Source organism: Pseudorca crassidens, chromosome 10, assembly GCF_039906515.1.
Source record: "Pseudorca crassidens isolate mPseCra1 chromosome 10, mPseCra1.hap1, whole genome shotgun sequence".
Taxonomy (NCBI): Eukaryota; Metazoa; Chordata; class Mammalia; order Artiodactyla; family Delphinidae; genus Pseudorca; species Pseudorca crassidens.
In genome coordinates, this window is record NC_090305.1 from 21,962,590 (window position 1) to 21,986,003 (window position 23,414).

Below are 23,414 nucleotides of genomic sequence, written 5' to 3' on the forward strand. Positions count from 1 at the left end.
AACTCTACTCAGTACTCTGTAATGACCTATATAGGAAAAGAATCTAAAAAGAGTGGATATATGTATATGTGTAACTGATTCACTTTGCTGTACAGCAGCAACTAACACAACATTTTAAATCAACTATGCTCCAATAAAAATTTTAAAAAAAGAAAATTGGAAGGTTAGGATTCTTGATTCATTTCTATTTCCTGTGTCTTCTCCTTTTTCCTGTGCTGCTTTTCCATTAGATTTCCCGTAGTCTTACCATTAAAGTACTGAAAAGTAGAATTATTGAGCACTGCCAGTAGGGCAAGACTGAATTAAAAGCATCATAATGATGTTTTTGAACCCATTAATCTGTCAGTCACCCCAGAAGTCTCCAGAATAAGAAGCCTCTAGGTAGAATGTGGAAGGAAAATCCTGACAGGGTCTTGCAGGGTCCCAAGCAGGCACTTACTTGAGCCCCAAAAGGATCTCTGAGGTTTTTGCTGGTTCTTGTTTTCCAAATTGGTAGCAGGGAAAGCCCAACACAACTACACCAAAAGGTTTCAGCTCTTCCTGTAGTGCATTCAGTTCTGTAAGTAGAGAGTGAACTGCATGGATAGCCCGGCCAGCAGCCCTACCTTGAGCAGTAAAAGACTACTGATTTATCCACTTATCACATGAGTAAGCTGAGGACTATGAAGGGGAAGGTTCAAGATTACAGACATTGAGGAAACAGAGCAAAAAGCTAGAACATAGGTATCCAGAAGCGCATCCCGATAGCTGCCATTTTTCTTGTGCGATAGCTCCCATAAATGGCTCTTCATCATCCAATAGGAGCCCTCCTTTAAAAGCACAGATTGGTTAGTACTCTGTGTGTGCGTGTTGGGGGGAGGCGGGGTTCTGCTTGATTCTGAAGAGAAGTCAGATTTAAATGCCATTGCCTTCCTTAGTTGATGGATTGATTGATTGATCAAAAATGTTTTAAGGAAAGGCAAACAAAATGGACATGCTACCCCCTTCCTCTCACTATGCCCCATGATGACACAACCTGACACTCCAGTCACCTTCCCAGGAGCACTCTTTGGTGCTCTAACCTGGGAGTTGTTGAGGGAATCAGTGAGATGCTAAGCTTAGCTCCAAAGCATTCTCTACCTTTTTGTCAGTTCCAGTGACATAACTGATGTCATTTCCCTGGAACACTCACTGGGATTCTAGGCTACAAACTCCAAACTGCTCTTTACCACTGCCAGGAAGCTTTCCAACTCTCTGTCTGGACTTGTACCATTATTTCCAACTTTAGCCATTTTCAGTTCAGATTTACTGATTCCATGACCAGCACCAGCCAGTCCTATTCAGACTCAGCTCTGTCTGCAGGCATCTCCCCCAAGGACCTCTTCTTAAAAGGAAGTGCTTTCTTCTCTTTATATATTTATTCAGTTACTATCCCTTTTATCTTTAACCATCAAGAATATTTCTTTCTTGAGCTTCCCTGGTGGCGCAGTGGTTGAGAGTCTGCCTGCTGATGCAGGGGACATGGGTTCGTGCCCTGGTCCGGGAAGATCCCACATGCCGCGGAGCGGGTGGGCCCGTGAGCCATGGCTGCTGAGCCTGCACATCCGGAGCCTGTGCTCCGCAACGGGAGAGGCCACAACAGTGAGATGCCCGCGTGCCGCAAAAAAAAAAAAAAAGAATATTTCCTTCCTGTTGCGGAAATACCCAGCAAACTTTGGTTCATTTGGAGTAAAATCTGAATGAGATGCTCTTTATAATTCTCATGAACTAGTTTAATAAATTATAGCACAGCAATACAATGGAAAACTATATCCTTTTTTTTTTTCTTTTTTTGGTCTTGTTCGTTTTTTGGCTGCATCACATGGAATGTGGGATCTTAATTCCCCATCCAGGGATGGAACCTGTGCCCCCTGCAATGGAAGCACAAAGTCCTAACCACTGGACCACCAGGTAATTCCCTGGAAAACTATATCTTAAAATGAATGAGGAAGCTCATCATGTGGTGACACGGAATAATGTCAAAGATATTTTATTATGTTAAAATGCACTGTGCAGAATCATTTGTGTGTGTGTGTGTGAGAAAGAGAGAGAGAAAGAGAGAGAGGAGACAGAGAAACTGATTTCTTGCATATGCATTAAAGATTTATGCAGGGACTTCCCTGGTGGTGCAGTGGTTAAGACTCAGAGCTCCCAATGTAGGGGGGCTCAGATTTGATCCCTGGTCAGGGAACTAGATCCCACATGCCTGCTGCAACTAAGAGTTCACATGCTGCAACTAAGGAGCCCACGTGTCTCAACTAAGGAGGCTGCCTGCTGCAACTAAGGCCTGGCACAACCAAATAAATAAATAAATAATAAAATAAATATTAAAAAAAAGATTTATGGAAATGTACACCACAAACTGATAACACTCGTTGCCCAAAGGGAAGGGACTGTGGAAGATTTCACTGTAAAGCCCTTTTGTACCTTTTAAATTTTGAATCCTGTGACTGTATTACCTATTCAATAAGTTTAAACTAAAACAGATATAAAAGCAGATTTACATTCCATGGAACTTCTGTTTACACCTCACAACTTTTTAAGCTTACCATATTTTTCAAGCTTAACTTTTTGAAGGGAGGAAAATCCCCACTTGCTAAATGATACTAAACTGTTGTTTAGCCTCTTATAATTAGATCCTGAGATTTTTATAAAAATTAAAAAAGTAGTATTTAGCTTTTCAGGTTTTCCCTAGAGTTGATTGTACATAAAAATAATAAACACAATGTGACTCCCAAATTCTTTTAAGTGTCTTGATCTTTTCAAAATCTGTAATTTGAGAGTATCTTTTTATGCACAATTTCAACATTAAATTGAAAAGGTCTTTAGCTTCTTTTGGTAAATGTGAATCATTTGGTTTTTGTTGTGCTTTGGTGGAGGGGGTATTTTAATATAATTTTTGCCTGAATCAAGCAGCCCCACTGTCTTAGTCCATTCAGGCTGCTAAGACAAAATATCAGACTGGGTGGCTTGTAAATAAATAAATGAGAAATTTATTTCTCACAGTTCTGGAACTTGGAAGTCCAAGATCACGGTGCCAGTACGGTAGGGTTCTGAACAAGACCCTCCTCCAGGGTGCAGACTGCCAACTTCTTCCTGTGTCCTCACATGGTGGAAGGAACTGGGGAGCCCTGTAGGGTATCTTTTGTAAGAGCATTAAGCCCATTCGTGACGGTTTTACCCTCATGACCTAAGCACCTCCCAAAAGCCCCACTTCCTATTGCCATCACACTGGGCATTAGTTTCAATATATGAATTGTAGGGGGACACGAATATTCAAACTGTAGCACCGCTGAATGTTAATTTTCAAATATCAAAATTTGGTGAACTGGGACTTCCCTGGTAGTCCAGTGGATAAGACGCTGTGCTTCCATTGCAGGGGGCCCCGCGTTCGATCCCTGGTCGGGGAAATAGATCCTGCAAGCATGCCACAACTAAGGAGCCCACCTGCTGCAACTAAGGGTCCGAATGCTGCAATGAAGATTCCGTGTGCCGCAACTAAGACCTGGCGCAGCCAAAATAAATTAATTATTTTTTAAAAATTTGGTGAACCATATATCTTAGAAGTGAGATTGCAATATGCCTAAATTTAAGTGGTGTTTAAAAAGGAGAAAATTGTTGGATTTCTTATCATTGGAGCGCCATTAAGACAAATTGATAGGACTTTGTATTTTTGATCAGTTGACTAGATACTGATGTCAATATGTGAAAAAAATTTCTTAAAATTCATTCATGTATTATTTTGATCCATTTTTTGGTGGCACTGGTATAATTAATCTTTCGAATTTATTTGAACTTTTAAAAAAAGCTGAAAATAAAGTTCTTGGCATGTCAAAAACTGCATCTATCTCTAGTATAATCCATCTAAAACTTTAACCTTTTCTGGATCAGCAGGAATTCCAAACTCTTTCCCATGAGTGCACAAATAAAATGGAAAATCCACCTCAGCCACCAAAGGTTGAGCCAAGTTTGGAGAGATGAAGCATTTTCCCAAATAGCTCTCACTCCAGTTAAATACTATGTAGATAGTAAACTACATTTCCTCTTCTCTGCCATCTGGAGAACACAACGGTGTTTTCCAAAATATCAAAGATCAATCGTCTTTCCTGTTACCAGAAGTCAGCAGTGAGAAAGATAAAATCAGCCCCTGAAAGCTAGATTCTGGCCTGGGAGTCACAGCTAGGGTTTGGTGTTCTCCTGTTGAACATAAACAGTTTCACAGAAGATCAGTATCGTACAAGTGACCATGATGAATCAAGGCAAAAACAAGGACCACTCCATAATCATGTTTGGGTTTTTGTTTTTCTTTTTTGGCTGCGTTGGGTTTTCGTTGCTACGCACAGGCTTTCTCTAGTTGTGGTGAGCGGAGGCTACTCTTTGTTGCGGTGTGCGGGCTTCTCATTGTAGTGGTTTCTCTTGTTGCAGAGCACGGGCTCTAGGCACGTGGGCTCCATAGTCGTGGCTCATGGGCTCTAGAGCGCAGGCTCAGTAGTTGTGGCACACGGGCTTAGATGCTCCACAGCATGTGGGATCTTCCCGGACCAGGGCTCCAACCCGTGTCCCCTGCATTAGCAGGCAGATTCTTAGCCACTGCGCAACCAGGGAAGCCCCTTAATCATATTTTAACCACACAATACATGAACATTATCCAGATCACAAAAATGACCAAGCATCATCCTATTCTTACCAATCTAAGTGATTGCTGTTTCTTTACCCTTGCTTTATTCCTCCTACTCTGTAGATATGATTTATTAAGATACCCAGTCATTGGCTTCCCCCAAATCACCTAACACAAGCCGAGATCCTCAAGTCCTCAAGTCCGTTCTAACATCTTCTTACTGAGAGCCCCATGGTTGTCTACAGTATATGTCTTCCCTCAGAACATCGAGGAACAAACTCAACTACAGATATGTTCCTGGTGGTCTTTGACTAAATCTTTGGGAGAATCTTCATTCTCACATCTGGAGGTAATTCTCCTGGCATTCTAAGGAGCAGAGAGCAGTGGCAGGATTTAGGGGAATAGAGTCACATGATGATCAGCTATCCCCCCCGCATCCCCCTGCTTCCTCCTAATAACAAAGTAGCAAAACCTTCTGGACTTAGAATATGGTCTTCTGACAAAGCTAGTTCCAAGAGAGGTGAAACATGCATTCTTACCAGGATACTGAGCTGCCAAGCCTCAATAGGTGGCCACGTTGACAAAGAGGACGTGCTTGCCCGCATACTGCTTGAACTGGATATACTCCTCGCCATTGAGGGTGAGGGCTCCATACTCACAGATGGTGCCTGTCACCCCCTTAGAGCAATCCATCTGGAATGTGACACAAATAACCATAATGATGCAATGATAAGACAAACGATAATCCCCAATATCTGTGGACTTTTTTTAAACTCTAAGAACTGAAGAGAATTTTCAAAGTGATATTTTTAGTTATGGCTAATGCCACAGGTAGAACTTATATCTTCTAACTTACAATCTTTTTTTTTTAACGGTGGGACAAGCACTTTATAATCCTCTTCCCATTCCTGGAATAGGAACACAATTTCCCTCCATTCTCCGATCTACAATTTACCTGCACTCTCCTCCACAGCCTAACACCACATTCCAGTCATCCCACCCCTTCGCAAATATTCTTAACAGATTTTGGTAGAGTTTCTCATAACAGAAATATGTTTTACATAAATTTCTCATCTATATATTCTTACATTGTAATTTCCTTCCCCCAGAGCCCAGCAAATAACTTCTTCCTCCTCTGGATCCCACTGAAGGCACTTTCCAGAGTTTTGTTGGTGGGAGCTCACTGGTACCTACAGAATTCATCCTCGACACCCCTTTCTTCTTATCTCTATGTGAAACAGGAAGCAAAGGGAAGAGACTTCCTACGCACAAGCATGCCAAGGGAAAGAGCGAACAGGACCTGGAGCAAAAAGCTAAAATGCTGTTATCTGAGGAGAGGGACTCCTGGAGATGTGGAGAAAAGGCATAGAATTTTAGAGTAATTTAAGTGAGTTTCAATTACTCTAAAATTCTATGTACATAAATGTCTGCCCCATGCAGTGAAGGAATTGTTTGTGGGTCAGCTCCTGTGGGGAGAGTGGGGCAGAAAACTCTTTTATCATTTTCTAAGCCTGTTGGTTCTGTCACTAGGATACCAGGCATAGCTTCCCCTTCACTATCCTTGGAGAGAAGGAGGCTGACGTAGGGCAGGCACGTTCCCTGTGTTCCATACATCCATACACATCTGTGCACAGACATTAATCCAAATATTTGAGAGTATTAGCCTAAGAAAGCCACCAAGAAAGGGTTGTCATCTATGTGCCTGCATTCTCTTTTGCGTTCATGCTACCTCAGCTCTCTGCTGAAGAGTTTCTAGCATTTGCCTTTCTTTCTAGTACAATTTTTTTTAAAAAAGTGGAAATCATCCTGTGAGCTGTCATTTGTGTGCCTCCATTTTCCTTGTCTTCATGCTGCCTTAGCTCTGGGCTCAACAGTTTCCAGCTGTCTGTTTCACACATGGATATCACCCTGTGATCCAAGCTTTGTTTCCAGGATGCCACATCACCTCCCCTGAAATTAAAATTGGCCAGCAACTCTCTGGGCCTTTTGTGTTTTATTATTCCCTGAAAAAGAAAAAACCCCTCTCCCAACCCTAAAACTCCTTAGGGCACATTTCAGCACCAACTTTTTTTCCACCTGCCCCGAGGTTTCACCCTCCCCAAGAGCAACCAGTTCAGCCTCCCTCTAATCCAGTTGCTACGTCATGTCCTCTTTCCCGGACCCGCAATAGTGCCTGAGGTTCCAGACCAGAGTGGAGGGGACGGGCTCTGGGGTATCAAGTGGCCACCAGGGGGAGTGGCAAAGAGGAACGCAGCAAGAGCAGCCTGCGTCCTTGGCCCACTTTCGGCCCGGTGACCCAGCAGGCTCAGGGGAGACGATCCACGTAAAGAGAGTTTAGGAGAGCCTCTGCCTCACAGGACGGCAGTGGCAGTGGCAGATGTCAGTTTGGAAGGGCTGGTAAGATGGATCTCGTCCTTCGTAGAGGGGGAGAAGGGAGAACTCCTTGCATCCTTGGCGGCCAATTTAGTCATCACTAAATTGACTAAATTCCCTGCGGGACACTCACCTTCATCTATTGCTGCTTCGGGGTCGGCTGAGCGAAGCCGACCAGGAACAGTGAGAAAAGACAGTAGGCCCAGAACTGTGGGATCATGGCTGGAACTAGGAGTTGTAGGCGAGCCTCAGGTCCCCAGGGATCTCGGCTCCTTTTGAGCCCCTGGCAGGGACCAGTTTGAAGATGCGCCCTCCAATCGCAGAGCAGCATTAGCACATGGGCAACCGCCCCTTCCCTGCCACCCCGCTCTCCCTCCCCTTTCTTCTTCCCTCTCTCCAACCTTCCCCTCCCCCTCCCCCTCCCCCTCACTCCTCCGCCCACTCCTGCAAGCCCTGAAGGCTCAGAGCACCCAGTGCCTCCGGGTCAGGCCACCCGCTGGTGTTCTGGCACCCCGTGCTCTGGCAGGTGAAGGCGGAGGCTTCCCTCTTTGGAACTTGAAGTACTGTCTTTACCTTCTCCAGGCAGTTCCTAGGTGCTGGCTCTGCATCCAGGAAGTAAAGCCACCACCACTGAATCAGAATCTGCTTTTAAAAATTAAGATCCTCATGTAATTTACACACAAGCTAAAGTTTGAGAAGCATCGTCCAGATGACTATTAATCCTTTGTACTGTCCCCTCAGACTTTCATCACTTAGTCAACAGCACACTGTATTTTCTAATTATGAAGTCCAGATGTGGGGACCTGCATGTCTCAGACCCTTCGCCCTGAGATCTGTCCCCTGGAGAAGGGCTTGTTAATGCAGGAGTAACACAGATGATGGATACACATTCACAGGGGGAAGTTATCCAGGAGAAAGATCTAAACTGTGCATTAGGGAACTGCCTTGGGCTCGACTGAGCTTCATTCTCTGTAAATTATTGTAATCATCTCTACCCCACTTACTCCATAAAACTATTTACTGTGAGGTCCTAATAAGGTAACAATCTGAAAGTTGTTGCAAAGTATTTGAATGGGTGAAGAGTCAGAGTTGTTTCTCCCACCCCTCCTCCCTCCCATCTGCTCCCTTCTGGCTTTTCACTGCCAGCTCAGCTTTACTAAACTCCCTTGTTTATTGAAGTGATAACTTCTTCCTTTTCAGTTCTAAGCCCCTTGACAACCAGTCCCCTCCATCCGCCCTGCCTCTTCCAGGTTTGCACAAAAGCCTTTCTCTGCTCCTGAAACTTAAGTCTGGATGGGGTTGAATTCTCATGAACTCTGTTGGAAGATAAGCTTTCTGTTATCTCAGATTTCTTCTCAAAGGCCTATAATCTATGGCCTGATATCTGATCCAGCCAAGCAGGTCCTCGAGGCATTTAGAGCAGTCATGCAGAAGGCGTCCCTCTTTTGGCACAGACCTACACACATTCCCAAGCTCCTTGGCCTCTTGCCATTCTCATTTTTTAAAATGGCTGAACCTTAGACTGTGAAGCTATAGCGACCATTGAGTTCAATACCCATGATAAGGGTATTGACTAGCTCCTTATCTCAGAAAAAGCTAATGTCTCTGTACCTTAGTTTTCTTATCTGTAAAATCAGGGTAATAATAGTGTCTACCTCCTAGGGCTGCTTTGAGGATGGAAAAGAACTCAGCCCAGGGCCTGAAACATGTAAGCAACTGGAAGTCTATTTATCATCCACATGTTCATCTTTATGCATCAGAAAATTGAAGCCCACAGAGAGAAGGGACATCCCAAAGGTCACAGGTTAGTAATGGTGAAGTGAAAGCAAATTCCTGATTCTTACCATAGAACCCTTGCTCTGGTTCCACATGGATCATCAGTTGTTGTGACTAAATCTTCAATGTCTGAGGCGATTTACTTTTGCTCATCTTGCAATAACTAGCCCTTGAGTGGTGAGGAGACACTTCTGAATAGACCTTATCAGTAAATTAAATAGTCTAAAACCCCAACTTCCCATGTTCCTATTCCAATATTCCTAAGTTTTTGAGCACCCTGGGTCCTGGCCTCCAGTGATGAGAAGTGAAGGTACAGAGCACACACTGAGCAGGAGGAAAGGGGCAGACATCTCATGTCCCTGATCCCCCAGAAGGTATTTCAGGGCTACAATTCCCCTTCACTCCTCCTCCTCCGGAGCCATAGTTCACATCCCTATTAGCTCCTTCCAGGAGCTTTGCTTTCACCCCTTAGTTTGTCTCTTCACTTCCGTTGAGGCCAGGGCGGGCCACCCCAAAATATGCCTTAATGGCAGACTTTCCTGGTGGTGCAGTGGTTAAGAATCCGCCTGCCAATGCAGGGCAGACGGGTTCGAGCCCTGGTCAGGGAAGATCCCACACGCCGCAGAGCAACAAAACCCCTGCGCCACGACTGCTGAGCCTGCGCTCTAGGGCCCGCGAGCTACAACTACTGAGCCCACATGCCACAACTACTGCAGCCCGGGCACCTAGAGCCTGCGCTCCGCAATGAGAGAAGCCACCGCAATGAGAAGGCTGCACTCCACAATGAAGAGTAGCCCCTGCTCGCTGCAACCAGAGAAAGCCCGCACGCAGCAACAAAGACCCAACGCAGCCAAAAATAAATTGCTGTTGTTTAAAATATATATATATTTATATGCCTTAATGGCATGTTGATTATTTTGAATTAGTTACTTAAGAAATGATTGACGCAAGAGAGACACTTTGACCCTCCTCTCTGTCTCCCTGAAAGCAGGAAATAAATCTCCCACGTGAAAGGTACATTCCCTGCGTCTCGAGGCATCAGGACATGCTTATCACCAGAGAAAGGGAATTTGGGCAGAGAAGCCTGTATAAACAAACCCTGTTACTTCTTCAATTTACTACCCCAAGCCCAAACTCTGTTTAGATTTTTCACTAATTAAGCACCCAAAGCCTAAGTTTCTTTGTCTTGTCAAGTCCTCACATATTTATTGGTCTTTGTCTAGAAAGTATAAAAGCTGCCTGCTTTGACCACTTCTGGGGACCCATTTCTATAAGACCTCCATGAACACAAATTAAAATTTGTTTCTTTTTCTCCTGTTAATCTGTCTTGTGTTGATTTTATTATGAGTCCAGCCACAATAACTCAAGAGGGATAGGGGGAAATTTCCTCCTTCCCATACTTCCCAGATCTTCTCCAGTCTCTCTTCCTCCACACTTTGCTTCTATTCTATGACTTTTCTAAAGGTCAGTTTTGTTGACATCGCTCATATTTAAAATACTTTGATTCCTCCCTAATTCTTACACTTTCAATCTGAAATTCTCCCATGGGGCACTCATCTTTCCTGATTTGACATTAGTTAAATTTTCAGGTGTACCCTTCCCTCCATAAATGTTATGTTTCTGGCAGATTGGACTGTCTTCATCACTCAAAATCCACCTATCTAGGTATTGATTCTTGACATTTTAGGTAAAATCTGGCTAGTACTTTGGGATCATTCCTGAAAGATATTTTGACATTAATTGCATGTTTTTGTTCAAAATGATGGGATACAATTATCAAACAAGACCTCAGAGGTAACTCTCTGAGGCCTAAGTCACAAATCAGGGGTCTAGTGAGCTTGATGAGGGCTTGAACTTAAGCCATAGAGTCAGTCTCCCTGCCTTTCTCAAATAGCCTAGGGCTAGGGCAGAAGAGGATGGGAGACTCATCAATTTGTCTCAATCACTATTTCTTTGACCCAATTCTTTGACCCAAGCAGTATAGATGACATAGACAGGACTCCTAAGAAGAGAAATGGTTTGTACAAGGTCACAGGATGTTATGGGCTGAGTTATATTCCCCCCCAAAAGGTATATTGAAATCCTAACCTGCAGGACCTCAGAATGTGACTTTATTTGAAAGTAGGATCTTTGCCAATGTAATTAGTTAAGATGACGTCATAACTGGAGTAGGATGGACACCTAATCCAATATGACTGATATCCTCATAAAAAGATGGCCTTGTAAAGGACGTAAAGAGATTGGAGTTGTGCTGCCACAAGCCAGGGGATATTTGGGCTTACCAGAAGCTGGAAGAGGCAAGGAAGGATCCTTCCCTACAGGTTTCAGAGGGAGCATGGCCATGGTGACACTTTGAGTTCAGACTTTAGCCCCCCAAACTGTGAAACAATAGTTCCATAGTTCTAAGCCACTTAGTTTGTGGCACTTTGTCATGGCAGCCCTAGGAAACTAATCCCTGTAAATAAGTCTCAGTTCAGAGATAAGAACTGGGTCCTCTCTGATTTCCGACAAGTTTCTTCCATTGCCTTATGTCTACCCTACATTCACCATAAAGTTCTTTCATTCTCAGTTTCTTTGATTGTAAAGGAAACAAAATTCTTTATTGCATCCATACAGGCCTTCATCTTAGTTCCAGAATGAAACTATTTCTTTATTTACCTGAACCTCAACTTAGAGATTCAAGCCTCTGCTTGATTCTAACTGAAATATTTTTCGGATTTAATCTATCTCCCTAGGTACATGGACCCTCCTCTCAGGACTCCAGGATTTTCTTCTCTGGACTCCAGGGATTTTCTTCTCTGTTTTGCAAAGGAAAGACATAGACTTTAATTGCAGATCTGCCACAATTTTGTAATGCCATTCCATACTGTAAATGATATTTTTCATTTTGCCCTCACTACCAAAGTAGAAATAACTCAGGAGAGTAAGATTTTTCCCCCCTGCACCATGCAGCATGTGAGATCTTAGTTCCCCGACCCGTGCCCCCTGCACTGGGAATGCAGAGTCTTAACCACTGGACTGCTAGAGAGTCACTTGACTTCAAATCTAACTTTTTTTGTTTGTTTTAAAATTGCCTTTGACTTCCTTAAATCCATTAACGACACATAGTGGGAATTTGAGTCTGTAACAGGGAAGAACTAACCTGACTCCATATTGAATCTATTTCTTTAAGTTCTAGCCTTTGTGCTCTATAGCTAATTGCCTCCTGCCCAGCCTTGCTAACTCTGTACATAGGCATGTTAATCATAAATTGAATGTGGCCTGTAGCTTGAAGTATACAGAATAGTCCCCTTCCAGAAGCTCCACCTCCCATGCTTAACCTTTAAAGCTAAACTACTTTTGCTTAGCTTGTAGGTATACTAATCATTAGAAAGATAATTTTCCCTTGCTTGGTGACCACTCATCCACATAGAGATAAGGAGTTGCAGAACAGGAAATAACATCTGTCTTGTTGAAGATTTACAGGAGCATCATGGCCAACCCTACAGTGAACAACTCAAGAACAAATGATGACCACGTCCCCTCCAAGATCTGGCTGGCACCAGGAAGTCTGCAACAACTCGTCACCTCTTGACCTCACTTCCTCCCATTTCCCTCTCTTTGTAGCATAACAGAAGCTTGTATTCAAACCCAAACAAGATGGTTCTTTAGGTCATTAGTCTGCCATCTTCTTGGTTTGCAGGTTTTCTGAATAAAGTCTCTATTCCTTGCCCCAACACCTTGTTTCTCGACTTATTGGCCTGTTGTGTGACAAGCAGTATGAGCTTGGACTTGGTAACAAGGTGAATGATGTATGGTGTAGTTTCCTTTTTTGTAACATTTTTATCCATGTTTGTGTCTACTATTGCCTCATCCTTGAGGACACCTCAGATCCAGGCTGGCTGTGGCCCTTAATGTCTTCCTTAAGGCAACTTGCCCTGAAGTAAAGTATTCCTGTAGGCTCTGCCACTATTGCCAAAGTTTCCATCCTCATCTGCTCCAAGAAATAATTCTAGGGTTTGGTGAGACAAAAGGGATAATGTGTAAAGAAGAATGTATACTTTCCCAGGTAGGGCCCATATCTATTATTTCCACCTTAATGTACCAGGGAAGTGCCACTGTGTCCATGCACAGCCACAGGCATCTGAGACACCCACAGCACCTGCAAGAGCTAAGCAATTTATTTGGCCACAGAACCAGACATCCCCCAATAAGGCATAGTCCCAAAGTTTCTGTGACTCAGGCCTTGCTCCTCCCTCAGAAGGAAAGACTATGCCATCTCATCAAATACTGCAAACCACAATCCAACAATTAACCTGGGGGGTAAGAGTTTGGACTAAAGGATGACTGCTTTAAGTCCTTTCACATTTAATAATCTTTTAATATTTCCTCATCTTTTAATATGTTCAGATCTCTTGGTTATCTAATTTGACCAATTTTCACCTTGAGAAGACTGAGAAGTGAGAGTATTGACTCAGCAAACTCTAAAATTGTAGTGCTCAAGTATTGCAGCTTCCTTAATTCATGTATGGAAAGGCAGAGGCCCAGAAAGTGGAGTAATCGACACTTCTGACCTTGGAAAGCCTCTGTCACTGGACCAAGCAAATCAAGTTAGGGGCAACTGACAGAAGCGGGTCAAGTTTGACTTCTCCCACTTGATTTATTTATTTATTTATTTTTGGCCACGCCATGTGTCAAGCGGGATCTTAGAACCAGTGTTCCCTGCAGTGGAAACTCAGAAGCAGTTTAGATGATCCTTACTTCGAATGGTTCAACACCAGCTGGTAGGTTCCTGCACTTCTCAACAGATCTCAGGGCCAACTCTGTATTCTCTGGACAACGACCTCAAGAGGATAAGTCAGTAGAAACAAGTGATGCTAGGAGGAATTTGCTCCCAGAGGTAGAATGGGGGAGGAAATAGAGAAGAAATAAGGTAGTGATAAAGGGAGATGGGAGATAAAGAACAAAGTATGAAGGAGGAGAACTAACACGTATTGACTCCCTTCTTACTCTGTATCAGGCATATTTCTATAGATTTTCTTAATCATTACCAAAATAGCCATAAGGTTAATATTTTCTCCATTTTATAACTAATGTTATGAATACAAAGTAGAAATAATTCCCCTAAGTTACAGATCTGTGTCAAACTGGGACTCACATTCAAGTGTGTTCTGATCCAAAATCCAAAGTCTGTAGTAGCCTAAATGATAACATCCAAAGATATCATATTTTAATCCCTGGAACCTGTAAATGTTATCTTATATGTCAAAGATTTTGCTTATGTGACTAAGTAAAGGATTTTGAGATGAATGGATTATCCTGGATTATCTGGGTGGGCCCTAAATACAATCACATGTATTCTTATAAGAGGAAAGCAGATGGAGATTTTACTATAGAAGACAGGGGAGATATAACAATTGAAGCTAGAGGTTGGAGTGATACCAGGAAGGAGTCACAAACCTCTTTTTATATTTTCCATAATGTGTTCCTTATTTCCTTCTGATCCCTTAACAGAAGCATCCTTTAATATCGTATTTCTACCAACAGTTAGTTCAAGGCATTCTAGGCTTTTCCTATCATGTCCTTCAAGATTATTCCAGCCTCAACCCATTATCCAATTCCAAAGCCACATCAATATTTTTAGGTATTTGTTACAGTAGCACCTGCTTTTAGGTACCGAAATCCATATTAGTTTCCTTTGGCTGCTGTAACAAGTTACCACAAACAAACCTGGTGATTTAAAAGAACAAACCTTTATTCTCTCATAGCTCTAGAGATCAGAAGTCCAAAGTCAGTTTCACTGGACCAAATCAAGTGGCGGCCCTAGGGGAGAATCTGTTTCTTACCTCATCCAGTTTCTTGTGTTTCTGGCTCTCCTTGGTTTGTGGCTGCATCACTGTAATCTTTGCCTTCATGGTCATATTGCCTTCTCTCTTTCTGTCTGTAGTCTAATCTTTCTCATAGAGCACTTAAGAACTGACAAGACGGTAACACACTACCAAGCCAATTGTGCAGAAAAAGAAACTGAACACTAATAACATTTTTTTCTCATGAAGGGCTAATATCTCTCCAGGTAGAGTTGAATTTCTGATTTGAAGGCCTCTTGCGTGTAGGGGGTATGTGATTCTCCAGACACCAACTTGGTGTTCAACAGTTCAATTCAATTCTGACACCAACTCCCAACTCTTCTCAGTTTAAGGGCTCAGTTTCACAAGATTGCCCCCACTTCAGGGACCAGTTGTAAATCCCAGCATGGGGGCACCCATCTACTAATTGATTAACTATAAATTGAGGGTTCCCACGACCCTCTCTTCACTTTTGATAATTTACTAGAATGACTCACAGAATTCGGGAAATCACTTTACGTACATTTACTGGTACATTATAAAGGATGTAACTCAGAGACAGCCGAATGGAAGAAATGCAAGGCAAGGTATGGGGGGATGTGCGGATATGGAATTTCCATGCCCTCTCCAGGTATGTCACCCTCCCAATGCTTCCAGTGTTTATCAACCAGGAAGCTCTCAAACCCTGTCATTTAGAGTTTTTTATGGAGGTTTCCTTACAAAGGCATGATTGATGAAATCAATGACCACTGGTGATTGAATTCAATCTCCAGGCCTTCTCCATTCCCTGGAGAGAGGGCGGGGCTGGAAGCTCCAATTCTCTAATTATGACTTGGTCTTCCTGACTAGCAGCTTGCATCCTGAAGTTATGCTGGAGCCCCCAGCCACCAGTCTTCTCATTAGCACGCATCCCACTCAGGAGATTTCAACAGCTTTAAGAAGCTCTGTGCCAGGAAGTGGGGACAAAGAGAAAATATTTAATTTTTATTCTACCACAAGGGTCAGACACCAAGTCCTAGGGTCCATTCAGTAAGAGTCTGCCTACCTTAAGCTATGGTTTGAACAGCGTAAACAGCTTGTCCTTACCTCTTGGTAAGGACAAACTAGAAAACACCAATCCACCCAACGACAAGCATATGCAAGGAAATTAGTCAGGGTTCTCCAGAAAAACAGAACCCATAGGAGAGAGATAGATAAGGAGGTAGAGCTATCTCTATTGGTTCTTTTTTCTAGAGATAAATAGATACTAGATCTATCTATCTAGCTCTCTATCTATCTAGCTCTCTATCTAAAAGGATTTATTATAGGGAACTGGCTCACATGTTATAGACTGAGAAGTCCCAAGTCAGGAAGCTGCAGTCAACAAGCTGGAGACCCAGGATAGTCAATTGTATAGTTCTAGTCTGAGTCTGAAGGCTTGAGAGAACCAGGAGAGCTGATGGTATAAGTTCCACTCTGAGTCTGAATCCAAAGACAGAAGACCAATTCAAAGACAGGCAGAAAGAGAGAGATTTCTTGCTTTCTGGGCAATGCATGGTCCAATCAAATTGACACATAAAATTAACCATCACAGTAAATGTATTACTAAGATTGACCATGTAAACATCTTTCTCTTTATATATTTATATAGGTAATATCTATTTATGTTTAAATATACCAGTGATATAACATATAATTATATAATCTATAAAAAATTAATAAACAGAAACCTCAATAGAGTTAGGCGACCAGAAGGGGGAGCTCTCACAGTTTGTGACCATAGCAGAGCCCAACAGGAAGAAGAAAAACTTCTTTTTTGGCAATTGAACTCAACCAATGAAAAGCCATGGATTCTTTGTTTACTGTAGACCTCCCAACTTCCTTTTCCTCTCTGTAAAAGTGGTCTCTTTCCTTGCCTGTGGGGACTTACACGTGGCTCACCACGGTTGCAGACCCTGAAAAGCAATTCTCTGCTCATCCTGAATAAACTCATCTTTGCTGGAGAAATATCTGGCAGCCTATTTGTTTCAGATCAACAACTCATATTTTAAACTCACAGCAAACTAAGAATACAAGAGACCTTTTCAACCTGATAAAGAGTATCTAACACAAGTCTACAGCAAATATCATACTTAATGGTGAAATATTTAATCATTACCCCTTGAAATAATATTCAAGGAAAGAATGTCTCTGCCACTACTTCAATTCAATTCAGTATTGTATTGGCAAACCTGGCCAGTGAATTGAAGGCAAAAAAAGGAAATTAAATGTACAAAGATTAGAAACAAATGAAACTACCATTAGCATACCTTATGAACATATAATTTAGAAAGAAACTAGCAATAAATTACTATAATTATGTGGATTTAGCAAAGTTGCTAGATAAAAGAATCAATACAAATTTTATTATATCTATATATTTTCAGAAACCATTAAAAATTAAACTTAATTTTAAAATTACATAAAATAATCAAATACCTAGCAGTAAACTCAGCAAAAGATGTACTAGGTCTTTATGATGAGAAATATGTTTTAACTGGCACAGTTTTGAAGAGCTCTAAATTAATTCTGTGGTATATTATCTTAATGGATTAGAAGAGTAAACACTGTAAAAATGTCAATTCTACCTAAACTATTCTATAGATTCAATGCAATCTCAACCAAAATCCTAACAGACATTCCTGAGGAATTTGGAAAAGGTGTTTAAGAAACTTAAGTGTAAATGCAAATGGACAAAAATAGTCAAGACACTTTTGAAGAAGGTGGGAGAACTTGCTTCATAAAATATCAAAATTCATTTTTAAAACTATATGTTAAAATCTACATTAAACATGCTTAACATTTCGTAAATATTAAGTTCTCTTTAAATATTTGGCTTTAGGCTATTATAAACATGCCAATTCAGATTCAAGACTAAGTTATCTCAGATAATCAGTCACCAATATCAAATTAGTAAGGTCAAACAAAAAGATTAGCTAAATGAACTGACCTTCATAGTCTGATGGGTATATATCCATTTCCTCCTGTGAAAATGTTTCTACTTCTAAAAGATCCTCATCAATATCTACAAATTCTTTTTCACTATCATCAGTGACAGAAATAATTTCATCATTGGTTCCTTTTATTTCGGGATTTTTTACTTCAGTGGGCATTCTACTGACAAAAATGAAGCAGCTAAATTATAACTCATTCTTGGGAACAAAGAGCTTGCTTTCAATTGATTCAGTTTATTGAAAAAGAACAAACTAAGCTTTCATGTTTATAAAGTCTTTGTTTTTTAACCATGTGTGGCACATAGTAGAAGCTCAATAAAAAGTTGTTCAATGAAAAAAAAGTACATTAAACGTTGTCTGTTTTAAGAATAAACAAATAGAACAATGGAAAGAAATAGAGAGCTCAGAAATAGACTTGTATATATAAGGACTCTTGATTTATGACAAAGTACAATGCAAAGTAATAGAAAAATAAAGGATGGTCTTTTAAATAAATAGTGATGATTCAATTGGATATCCATGGGAAGAGAAATTAAAACTTTACTCCTACCTTATACAGTCAGCCATCTGCAGTTGGTTAAATCGATGGATACGAAACACGTGGATACAAAGGGCTGACTGTATCCGTTGTATTGTGCTATTTTATATAAGGGATTGAGCAACCGCAGATTTGGGTATCCATAGGGGCTCCTGGAACCAATCCCTGGCAGATACTCAGGGATGACTATAACGTTCACAAAATTCTAGTCCATCCAAGTCTTTGACCTCACTTCCAAAACAAGAAATATAGGCACACCTTGGAGATACTGTGGGTTTGGTTCCTTCCAGACCACTGCAATAAAGTGAGTCACACACTTTCTTTTTTTTGGTTTCCCAGTGGGTATAAAAGTTATGTTTATACTATGCTATTAAGTGTTTAATATAGCATTATGTCTAAAAAACCAGTGTACATGCCTTAATTAAAAAATAATTCCGGGACTTCCCTGGTGGTGCAGTGGTTAAGAATCCACCTGCCAATGCAGGGAACATGGGTTCAAGCCCTGGTCCGGAAAGATCCCACATGCCTCGGAGCAACTAAGCCCGTGCACCACAACTACTGAGCCTGCGCTCTAGAGCCCACAAGTCACAACTACTGAGCCCATGTGCCACAACTACTGAAGGCCGCGCGCCTAGAGCCCATGCTGCGCAACAAGAGAAGCCACCGCAATGAGAAGCCAGCGCACCGCAAGGAAAAGTAACCCCCGCTCACTGCAAGTAGAGAAGTCCCGCATGCAGCAACAAAGACCTAATGCAGCCAAAAATTTAAAAAAATAATTAATTAATTTAAAAAAATAATGCTGTTGGAAAAATGGTGCCAGTAGACTTGCTCAACTCAGGTTTGCCACAAACCTTCAATTTATAAAAGTGCAGTAAAGTGAAGTGCAATAAAACAAGGTCTGTCTGTGTAGGGGAAGAATGACACTGTGAGGAAAAAATGAGACAACTAAAATGTGGGATATTTATCAGGACAACTGGACTTACAACTTCAAAAATGCCATAAAAGAGAAACAGTGGGATTGTTCTAGATTTAAAATAAAAGATACAAAAAAGACATAATCAATATCAAAACATGAACCTTGAATGAACCCAGGTTTGAAAGAGAAGTTATAAAGTCAGTTTAGGAACTATTGGATAAATTCGTTGTTCTAAATCTGATCTGACTGTAACAGGGATAGAGGCTGTTGTAGGGGCAGAGTTGTGGATGTGTCTAGCCCTGGCCTTGTGACTTGGATGAGGCAGTCTCTCCACTTTACTGAGCAACTTCTTCTCATGTATACAGTTGTGGCCTGGGAAATACGAACCATAAGATACATTAGAGCTTAAAATTTGTAAAATTTCTGGCTTCCTACTCTTGTTTCCCAATCTTCTAGGGGTAATAACTGATCAAATCAGTTTTAAAGGTGACCAGAATCGTTCAAAACTGATAAAATAAACTAAGAATGTCAGCCTTAGAAGGGACTTTGGTGATTTTGATATTTTCTCAATGTCCCACAGTTGTATTGAGTTGGTGATGGCTTGCAGTGTGTATTGGTGAAATGGGCATATTTATTCTTTCTCTGGGAGCAGCAAGGGCCTGAGACACAGACTGGAGAATTTCCAGGTGGGAGGGCATCTGGGTTTGAATGGTGTGGGTTACTCAAATTCCTGTGGTTGTGCATGGACACAGAGCTCTCTCTCCCACGCCCTCCCCCAGCCCATTAAGACTGAACAGACAAGAACACTGCCTAAGGGAGTACACATCCTTCCTCTCACTGCCTCCCCCTGTCCCCCTCCCCCAACCTCCAAGAAGCAGAATTCTTCCGGTAGCAGGTTGGAGGAGGAAAGCTTGGCATGAGTGACAGACACTTCAGAAAATCTGAGTCAGGACCAGCTGTTTCAGTGAAGGCTCAGGGCCAGAATCAGCCTGGACCAGAAGTGAGCTTCCTTATCATGTTTGGGGAAGGAGGTCAGAAGGTTAAGAACACATGAGGATGAAAATTAAATGCAAAAGGACAGTGGTCTCTCTAGAACTTCCCTTCATTTCCAAACGTATATTTGATTGGGAGTTGAACCTAGAGTAGAGAGGCAAATGGATTTGAAATAAAAACTCTAGTTTATGGTCTAGGTCTACACTATTAATGAGACTTTGCTTGTCACTTCCCCTCTCTGAACCTCACTTTTCCATTGAAAATCTGAGCAAATAATGCCTGTTCTACCTTTTTAACTGGCTGATTGTGAAGGCTAAATGAAATCCTTGATGTGAAGGAGATTTGTCAACTACAAATTCTATGTAAACATAAGCAATATAACTTTAAAATGGCAGACTTAGGAGTAGATCCTAAATTTCACACTTGTAACCCACACTTGCAACAGAGGAAAATCCTGGAGACATGAATGGGGATCACAGATGCCAATGGAGATTATCAAATTCAGGGAAAATATCCAAGTAAAACTAAATGGTGGACAAAAATCTCTAAATCATATTTGGGTGGTTGCAGAGGCTGTGATTGAATCTGGGATGAAGAGGTGGACTACATCTCAGAAAAAAACTGAACCTGTTTCCTCTATGATCAAAGGAACTAACACAAGAAACTTGGTGCTGATTTTTAGGTAGGATTAAGTCATTAACAGAGGCTAAGACAGAGAATCTGAAAGGCTTTATTTGACTTTAAACTGCTACCCACTAGCTATGAGCAAGAAAGTTATCCTCATGAGAAACCTACCTCGAGGAAAAACTGGAGTCCGACTGGGGAAAATAGGCAGTGCTTGAGACATGTTGATTTTTGCCATTCTATTTAAGATTATGGACGATTAGCAATTACAGGATTTTTAAAGTCAGGAAGTGGCAGTTCTTATTGTTTAATTTAAATCTGGACTGGTTTGCAGACTTAATCTATGGCTCAGGTGACAAACATTTCAAACCTAAAATCTTGTTTCGTAAAAATTGATAAAATTGCATTCCCTGTCCTTTCAATGGAAATAAATATATAGATAATTTGGGGCAGGGAAGGAGGAATCCCCAAGTAACCAGTGTAATTGACCTCCAAGACCAAGAACCTAAATCCAAAGTGTTTCAAGGAATGGAGAGTATTTAGCTTGTCTGAAGAATGAGTTCACAGGAGGAGCTACTGAGAGTGAAGATTGAGAAGGAGGCTGAGGTCGCATCAGGAGCAATTTGGATACCATGCTGGAGATTCTGGATTTGATGCTATAATAAATTAGTTAGCCTTATTGGCTCACTATCGGTGGAGGGATATCATCAGACAAGTGTTCAGCAGCTCCAGTGGCAGCAGGTGAAGGAAAAAGAGCATTGAAGGGGAAGAACTTGGAAGAGAGAACACATGACAAGTAGGAAATTATTTCAGCATTCCAGAAGGGAAATAACAGGAATTTGACATGTGGCTCTGGTAGAAGGTATGAAGAGAAGGCAGCAGTTATATGATACAGTCAGGTAGACCATGACAGGAAGTGGCCCCATGTAGCCCCTTGCTGAGCATGAGCTCCTAAACCTTTTCTTCTCCAGGTCAGAGCTTTTGTTTCCAGGGAAACTAAGACAATGGGACACAGAGACTTGGGAAGGCAGAGATTTTAGGCCACTTGACCTGATGAAATTTTCTCTTCTACTTTATGAGTTAGTTATTGTGTGATGAGCAAAGATAAAGTGACTAAGAAAGTAAGGAATTTATAACAGCAAGGGAGAAGCAGTGTGTAATTCCACGTAACTTTGGATAAGTCAGTTTTTCTATTTGAGCATCAGTTTCCTCATCTGTTAAATTAACGATGGGTGTTTACCTTGGGCTAAGTCCAGTGCTAAGAGTTTAAATGAATTATCTCCTTTATTTTTTAAATTAGTCCGATGAAGTTCATATTATTCTCCCAATTTCACAAATGGGACCAGAGGCACAGAGGGTAACTTGCCCAAAGTCACACATCCTGGGAAGGATGAAGGAATTGAAGTACACTATTTTTGAGGCTTGATATTTTAATCTCCATAGTTCTTGAACTGTGGCTGGGCAAAGTATCTGTGGGTGGGAAGGGGCCACAAAGCAGAAAACCTGTATAGCTGCCCTAAAGGGCTTTGGGAGCTTTGTGGCTGGACCAGCAGTCATTGTTTTGGGCTCCTCCCTCTAGATTAGAGGCCTCTGAGAAGAGGTCAGAAATCTGGGATAACAAAAATCTTCTGTTTTCCAAGAGAATTAATGAATACCCAGATTCCACCAGAAGCAAGAATTAAACCCTACTCTGACTTCAGTTTTAAGGAAGGGGAGGCAGCTTTTTACGTGAACCTGGAAGAAGGAGGGGGTTGGTTGGAAAGGAACTGAGAATTGGAGGGGAAGAATTTATCTTTTCAATAAACGTGGGAGTAAAGCTGAGCTGTCAGCCCAAATCCTGTGGGAGGAGGAAGAAGAGTGTGGGAAGAGTGGTAAAGGCAAACAAACCCGATACTCTTCAACTAATCCAAATATTTTTCAACATCTCTTTGTTATTTATCTCGTTACAGCACAGTTAGTTGCTGAATTCACCCCTTGTAATTCCAAAGCCCTAGGAACCGCATTCATCCTTGTTTTAGTCATTTTGCCTTCTAAGTCATCAGGCAACAGTTTTACCAAATGTTTTGTTGCAACAGAACAAATGTTGCCAACTTTCCATTTTGTAGTAACTGTTTCCTTGCCACTCCTCCTCTCTGAGAGGTAGGAAAATGGGAGTGGATAGGGGACAAAAAATTTTTTTAATTAATATAAGAAGAGAATCATTGCATAGCCTAATGATGATAAAGTGCCATAAATTTAAAAGTTTGATTAATTCTACCCTTTAAATCTGAGATTTAAATGGAAAAAAAACCAAAATAATTTTTTAAACTTCAAGGAGCTAATAATCTGATGAGGAATATACAACTGTTTCAAGAATAAGAACACTATGCACATTAAACATATTTTACCTATAGGCAGAGAGGAATCAAAAATCATTGAAGTTTGGGTATGAATAATAAATAAAACAAGAGAGGAATCTTACAAGGACAAATAATCATGAATTTAGGAGTATGATTAACTCAAACCTTAGCACTTGAGGTCCAGAAAGTAAAACTGTATTGTAGACAAGAGAAAGTTACTGGTCAGCCCCCCCACCCCCCATGAAGTTGGTGGGATTTAAATATGTTATTTATGTGAGAAACTCAGCAATTCCTAGGGCTCCAGGTCTGCATCATCAACTCATCTATTCTAAACTTTTGGCTGAGACTATTGAGCAGTGGCTGGAAACTGTTGCTGAATGGATGGGGGTTCTTATGACGGTTGAGAGGCAAAGCATTTTTAT

General features: G+C 41.4%; 1 pseudogene; it reads right to left on the minus strand.

Moving 5' to 3' along the window:
* Nucleotides 1-435: 435 nt before the first annotated feature.
* Nucleotides 436-7,353, minus strand: LOC137231723 (glutathione peroxidase 6-like; annotated as a pseudogene).
* Between the last annotated feature and the right edge of the window lie 16,061 nt (nt 7,354-23,414).